This window comes from Lathyrus oleraceus, chromosome 1, assembly GCF_024323335.1.
Source record: "Lathyrus oleraceus cultivar Zhongwan6 chromosome 1, CAAS_Psat_ZW6_1.0, whole genome shotgun sequence".
Taxonomy (NCBI): domain Eukaryota; kingdom Viridiplantae; phylum Streptophyta; class Magnoliopsida; order Fabales; family Fabaceae; genus Lathyrus; species Lathyrus oleraceus.
In genome coordinates, this window is record NC_066579.1 from 436,651,363 (window position 1) to 436,660,110 (window position 8,748).

The window sequence follows — 8,748 nt, forward strand, 5'->3', positions numbered from 1 at the left end:
TTTTTGGACCGAGTTATAGAACTTGGATTGGGCCAGTTAGTAAGAGTAAAAATATCATATTTTACTCTCTCATATGTCATTTATAAATGAGAAGATTCATATCCAATCTAAACACAATATATTAAGTGTTAATTATTCAGTAGTTTATAAAATTAATTAGAGTTTAGACTGAGAAGATTCATATCCAATCTAAACACAATATATTAAGTGTTAATTATTAAGTAGTTTATAAAATTAATTAGAGTTTAGACTGTATACGCCCTTTCACAAAACGACACATTATATGAAATGACGCATTGGTCAAACTGAGACAAACCAAAGAACAAATGCAAACCGTGTAATGGTTCAAATAAACATTCTGGTGGATTTGGAATTTGGCAAGTAGCTTGCTCCACAAATTCCAGATACCAGTGTCTATCTCACCTGCTCATTCACGTGGTTTTGGTTTATCCCTTTTGCCATTTCATATATGTCTGATTAATTTTTGGTGAATAAACTATGTTTGAAACAGTAATGGAGAACAAATTATGTAGTAAGGTATCGCCTAATCCACTACAATCCGAACAAGAACTCCAAGAGAATGACAGCTCAATCTTAAGATATATTATTGAATTCAAAGACTGAGATTTAGGTTCATTATAAAATAGTTGAGCTTACATCTCTACCTTAAAGCTGGTTTACCACTATGGCTTTTCATTTGTTGAAATAAGAAAACAATATAATTTCTGTAGTGCATGTCTTTTTAAGCAGAGGATGTCATTGTTATGCAACCAAAATTGAATTAGTATGGTGTCTTAATTAAGCGGAAGATTCAAATATGTCATTCTTATTTTATATATTAAAAATATGATTGGATCTAATTCAATTATACAAACCAATCCAATAAACTAATTTGTATGATAAGAATTGTTCTATTTATAAGTGCGTGTTTATGTCATATATTGTCTGATGGAAAACTCTAAATACATTTTCTTATGTTCAAAACTCAATAATTGAAACATGAAAATAAATAGTAGATGACCCAATAGCGAAAATATGATAACATGTGATCCATCATATCTTAAATAAATTTTTAATAGCATATTAAAAAATGTGTTTTAGCTTAATTCATCCTTCCAAAACCGGTTTATTCATGACATATATTGTCTGACCTAAGGATTCTTAACCGTGCATATATATATATATATATATATATATATATATATATATATATTAAATTTTGTCAGTTTGGTTTATTTTGCTTTATTCTTCTTTTATTTTAAATTAGTTTATATTTTAATAGGTCCATAGTAATAATATTAAAATTCATCCTTTCAATATTTTTTATTAAAATGATTAAAATTAAATATTCTATATAATATTAAGATTTAATTACTTTGTCTAGTTAAGCTAGATTACTTACTTTGCAAGTAAGATAATGAGAACAAATTAGTTAGCTTTAGTTGCTTTCTACATAGCACTGTTGTAAATGTTATCTATTGATATGGTTTGTTAACTAATGAGATTCATGAAGCATTTACCTCATATTTGGTATAAGAGTCCAGGATTGGCTCATGATTTGCGAAATTATTAAAACAAGATAAATAATTTAGTTTTTAAAAGTTTGTTTCCATTCAACCATGGCAAATTCAAACAATTTTGCACAACTTTTTAACATTCTACGTTTGCTTGTCCATGTTAATGGAAAATCTGCTATAATATATATATATATATATATATATATATATATATATATATATATATATATATATATATATATATATATATATATATATATATATATTCTGTATTGATAGAGTTGTAAAAGATCTCCAATAGGCAACACGAGATTAAGGGCACACATATAACATACATCACCCAAATAGAATGACTAGTCGCCCATGTATCAAAAAACGTGTGTCTATTTATCATAGTGTAAGCTCATTATCAGTAGCATTCTCCATTTGATCAAATCATGGGTCTTATGAGCTTGGTTAAAACTACATGTTGCCCACTCACGAAATGTGGGAATTGATGTGTCCTAAAACACCAACGGCGTGGAAGCTCGGTCAAATAGGGAAAGCCATGTTTTCCTAAAGAATAGAGGAAATAACGTCCCCACGCTCCTAGAAGGAGCAAAATAACTGTCCCATGGGTCCTAGGATCCAAGCCCAATCAGACTCTATAAATATCTCAACCCATGGATTGAGAGGGACATTCAATTTCACTGACAAATCACCTGGATACAAAGCTTCTCACCATCATTGCACGACCTTACTCTAACACCACAACAACCCCAAAACACTCAGATAACCTTACACGACTAAGAGTTGTCAGTCATTATACTTTTAATTAGTATAATTGACGTCCATCGTAGGACCCTGATAAAACTTACCTGAGTCATCATTGCATCAGACAACCCGATTGCTATCCACATCTTCAACCCCTTTATCCAATATGGTGAACAGGAAGGTAGAAACTCTGGACAACATTAGTTCCGACGATGAGGACGCCATGGTAAAAATGTGTGTCGCCATTGATGACTTACGTTATTAGAATCAAACTCTAGAGGAAAACATCCTTCACATTTAGCAATGCCAACAGAAGGTTGAACCTCTTGAGGAGATTGAAGTTCTGGACCCCTAATATCTCTTTGATAAATATGAGGGGCACCAGTGCCAGAGAACTTCAAGCTACTATCACCAGTCAAGTTTTACAGATATAACGACCCGAAACAATATGTCACCTCCATAAAAAACGTATGGAAATTATTAGAGCCTATGACTCCCTAAAGTATAAGCTTCTCTATGACACCTTCAGGGACACAATATTTAGGTGGTACATGAGTCTGTCATGACTCTAAGTCATCAGCTACTAAGACATATTGAAGAAATTAGTCCATCAGTTTGCGGCAAGCAGACACAATAAGATGTCTACCACCGACATATGCAACATTTGTTAAGGCCCTTTTGAATCCTTGAGGGAATATATTGCATATTTTAATGAGGTGACTATCACAGTAGTCCACCCCAATCAGGAGATGTTCGTAGGAGCATTTCAAAATGGACTAAGGGCGGACACTTATAATGAATGCCTCACCCATAGGCTCACACCTTCCCTAGAAAAAGTAGTGACACATGGAGAATTCTATATAAAGGGAGAGGAAAGAAATGCTGAAAATAAGGCCAGAGATGTTAAAGAGCAGGCAGATGGAAACTCTGATAACACAATAGTTGTACATGAATCACTATACCTCGTCTGTCAGAGATAAGACAACCTTCAAATAAAGCAGGAGGCCTCCATAGATCTTCACTCCCTTAAACACTCTTCGTGAGCATATGTATGTGTGAGGTTCTTCATACGTACGAGATTCGTCTTCCTTCAGTTACTAAGAGAGAACTTTTCTATCCTTTTGGAGGCTTTTGAAAGATCTCCCCATTGACAATTTTGAAGCGCATTTTCCCTAATGAGGCCTCTCCTATTATTGTTATAACTTGTACATCTTCCTCTCCTTCAAGGTTGAACCCAACACATTCCAAGACTTTTGTTATTAAATCATCATATGGAAAGCAAAAATCTTTCCTCTTGCTCTCAAACATGTGTTAGATCACTGCATTTGCCCAATTTACCTCAACTATATTTGCAAGTAACTATACTGCGACAACATTAGATCTAGTTAAGTGGCTAAAGTTTCTCTTCCTTGGAAAAAGGATATGGCTTGCAACATAATGAATGAGACAAATATCCGAGCGCATAGGGCCTATGGTTAATTGAGAAGAAATACAAAAAATCATATCGAATAAAAAGAATGAAGCAACAACCTCATAATTGTAGTTGTTACCCTCCTCTGGTTCATATGGATTGAAGAGTGGGTTGGTTGAAGGCAGATCTGGAACTTCAACAAACTCTTCCAATTGTAGAGATATCTTATGCTTTCTAACTTCGGAAGAAAGGATCCCATCTATGTAGTAGAGATTTGAATATAACATTTTTATCAAGGATGGATAACCTTTCTTGGAGAGTTGGAGATAAAACCCTTCAAGTTTGATTCTTCAATGGTATTGAAGAACTCACACTCTTGAAACACACTTCCATCAAAGGTATGAATGGACACAATCACCTTATTTTTAAACTCTTGAAAGAATATTCTTTCTTGATCATGAGATGAGAAATAATCGGAGACGTAGGCAGGAGAGGAGAATCTTAATCTCTTGGGTGTCATGGTGATGATTTTGCTGTAATAAAATAGTACTCTCACAAATAGATAAAAAACAAGAACAGAGAAAATGCGATAAGAATAGAAAAAGATATGATGCAAAAGAAAGGAATATGAGTACATATTTATAGCAAAGGTTCTGATCGTTTGAGCACACAAATACTTTATAAAATCCATGACGATTCGACCAAAAAATATTCGAAGCAAAATCTTCCAAAACATATGCAATAATCGATTATTTTGAAGGGATAATTGACTATTAGCTGTCAAATCTAAATATTTGGCATGTTCTTCATTAATGCTCTGATTTGATCATCTTTAAGGAGAAGATACAATTTGATTCCAATTGAAATTTGAAACACAAACACAACATAATCGATTAGGCCAATCAATCATCTCCCTTGTCTCAGCCTCCTTGGTCTTTTGCGCCTTGGGTTGAGATTTAGTTTGGTTGATTGTTTTTGGCACCTCCATTTCATTCGGAGTGCACCCCTTTCTAAAAAATGCTAAAAAAAAATCAACCAATGGGTTAGTAAAAATAATTTTAAGTTTCTAAGAAATTAATAAACAACTTATTTAGAGAAATAACCAGAGTTTTTCTATTTCTCAACATCTAAAAAGTGTATCACTTAAAACCTCATGTAAACTTGAGTAAGCTCCCCCTTTTGAAGGAACAAAAATGACTATCGTAACTCATTCTTTGTGAATCATTTGATATGAGAGTTGGTTCAAGCCACGAGACTGATAAATCCATTACATACTTACCAGCTCAACCTACTAAGAGGTTACATGATCATTAGGACCATCATATATATTGAGAAGCATCCTAAAAAATCACATTGGTCATGTCCGTTAAAAAACACCATCAACGAGCAAACTTTGATCTTAAGCATCAGGAGCATGAAATACTATTTACACAAGATCTTCTCTTATGTACTCAAGGTATACATACACTTTGCTTTACAAAACTTCATTTAATTATCACTAATGCTCCATTGAAGTTGCAAAACATTCCTGCAAAACAAATCAATTTTTCAACTTTGACACCTATATCTTTTTAGATTCTGATGCATTAGTGGCTCTAGGAGGTCTAGAGGTATTACCTTTAGACCTTATTATTTTATCATATAAAAACGACTTTAAGTGGCAAATATTATTACAAAAAGAACATTTATAGATATGACAATTCAATTTCTTCCTATTATTAAAAGTTTAACTAGATGATCTATTTGGTTTAAATCTTAATGCATTTTTATTAAAAGAAGGCCTTTGATATGATAGAATAAAATTTAGATTTTTTTTCATTAATAAATTTACTTAGGATTTCATGCAAATATTTCAATTCTTTTTTCATTGAGACGCATGTCTCACACTTATTAGTTTGGTTTCTAATATTAGAAATTTCATATCTTAATGTTTCATTGCTATTCTATAGAAACATCAATATATTTTTTACGTTGAGTCGGTAAATATCTCTCTTGTTGAATCTTCTTTAATATATTCCATTGGATGAAACTTTTTCATCTTATCTATTGATTGAAGCATACTCTTCTTGATGAAGCTTCTTCGTTATGAGATGACGAAACTTCTTCGTTATGAGATGACGAATCTTCTGAGAACCGTTCATTTACTGAGATTGTTATTTTATATGAAACTATAAGAGTTTAATTAGTAAGAAAATCATGTTTGAATTATAGTATCTGCTATCTATGTTTGCATACTATATATCTCATTATTGAAAAATAATGAGAAATAATGTATGTCATTTTCACTTATTTAAACATATTTTTACTGTTATTAATTAAAACTTGTTCAATTCAAACAACGATTGCGAAATATATGACATTGATGTAAATAAAAGGAATTTTATATTTATGAGAAAAATATAATATATATATATATATATATATATATATATATATATATATATATATATATATATATATATATATATATATATATATATATATATATATATATATATATATATATATATTGAATGAAAGATAATACAATTTCAACAATTTTTTTTGTCTCCTACAGTTCAAATTAGATTATTATTTTGTGTAATTGATACAAACACGAGAAAATACACGAGGAAAAAAATAAGTTACTCATTCCAATATATAAAAAAATGTGATATTTTTCAATTAATTCAACATTTTATACTACAATGTTTGTTACTAATTGAAATTTCAAAAGCTAAAACAATGATTGCATAAATATATATACATAAATATGTGTGTCATTTATACATTAATTAAAAATATTTATTTTAGAAAAAAAAAGAAAAAATGGTTTTTTTGTTAGTAAAAAGTTATGCAATTTTAATAGTTTTTGTTATTCTTTGTTATTGAAACTAGTTTCTGATTTTATTTTAATAACTTATTAATCAAACATTTGGTAAAAATATCATAAATGAACTTTTTTTGTTTGTACTCGTACGTAGCATAAATGTTTTACTACTTTGTTTAAAACTTAGTAGGAAATAAACTACATTTTCATGTTTCATTTTAAAACATAAATTTAGTGTAAACTTTAATATAAATATTTCATTTTAAAGAAAAAGTTACTTTTTATTACTTCTGATTTATGAAAATTTGATTTATAACACATATTAACCAAAAAATTCTACAAATAGGGTCCAAATAACTTTGAACAATTATATTTTTTTCGTCATTAAAATTTTAAAAAAAAATTATTAAAATAAACTAAAGATACTAATTGGCTTTTTTCTAGTTCTTCACATCTCTTATAAAATATTTTCGGATTTTATTGTGGAACTATAAATAAACATAAAAAAAAATTATGTAGAAATTAATATTTTTACTATAAGATCTTAAATATTATTTGAATATTAATTTTGTATAAGATTTTAATGTTAAATACTATTAGCATTATAGGATAAATATTGTCCTAATAGATCCTTACGCACCAAGTCTAGAATCACGGATATCTGATCCTACTAGTAAAGGGTACGTGCTGTGTTTGATTCTTGATAGTACGTGTCTAAGTTCATGCCTAACGGCAAACACATCCATCAGGATCTATGTGATCCTTTAGGACACACATTTATGACATCTCAATAATATTGAGACATAGATTCCTAAACTATTCAATGGCCAGTCATATAATAAATCTAGGCGTATATACTTTGACCATTCAGGTTTTTCATACATGCGCTGATGTCAAGGCGTAGATCCCTTGATCATCAGTTTCCATATCATATACTGAAGTCAAGACCTAGGTCCCCCTGATCATCAACACTCATAATGTGTCATAGAGTAAGAGCAATGTGTAGGTCCGTTGACTATTAGATACCATCTCGTAACATAGATTTAAGACTTAGGTCCATTGAATCATTCAGATCCATAACATATCAGAACATACATCTTATCATTTAAGTACCACAAATTAAGGTTTAAACCTAATGGTCGTAAAAGCTTTACTATGATATAGCTCTCTTAATTATCTTTCTAAGGCAACCGATCGCGTCTTAATCAGAGCTTTCTAGCTCTAGTTATGTTGATTTCAATTATGCTTCATAAATTTTACACATGAGTGTATGGTAATCGATTTCCAACATGTGATAATTGATTACCAACCCCAAAACAGCACCAAAATGGATTTCCAACCTACACTTTTCCATCACAACCAATATCCAATCCTCTTGTCACCATAAAACATCCAAAATCAAAGAAAACACATGTTCATGAGTAAAAACAAGGCATGTACACATAAATTTCATACAAAAATGAGAAATCAAACATAATACCCTTTTAAACCCCACATGCATTCCCAATCCTAAGTTCATATATCCAAGACTAAAGCCTACAAGAACCTCACCTTAATTAAGAGTGGATTATGAAGTTTGATGAAGATGGAGATGGAAGATCATAATTGATTCTTTCTCCTAAGAAAGATGATGCATGCAAGGCTTGTTCTCACTTCTTCATGCAAGACTTGATCATGAGATTCTTCTTCTCATACTTCCCCTCTCTCCCATGAGCTCTTCCCTCTTTCAACTATCTCAATTTCATAAAATGGAAATGAAGAAATGAGGAAAAGACTCTCATAAAAACAACTAATTTAAGTAGAATTGCACGTATAAAATGCATGTATATTGTTCCTCAAGTTAGATGCACAATTTTGGAATTAGACGGTCTTGATTTTGACTTCAATTGCTACAACGAAAAAATGCTTAAATATATAATTTTGAGAAATAGAAACCATTTTCCTAATGTTTAGGAAATAGTCTTGTCATTATGTTGAACTTTTGGTTTCTTATGGCACTTTTAAGCATGGTTTCACTTAGTTGGATTTATCCCCTTTATTTACCCTAGGATATTATGTTCATGTTGTCATGTGTTTCATTTATTGATTAACTAATTGAAGATGATTTTGTAATCATATGCGTGATAAGACCATTCTATTTTATCATTTATAATATAAATAACTTTTATTTGTGATGGATGAAAACACAATTTAGTATAATGCTCTAGTACTACCATGAATGTAGAAGTATTTGGGAGTTAAGCTTTATTTTGGGCCTT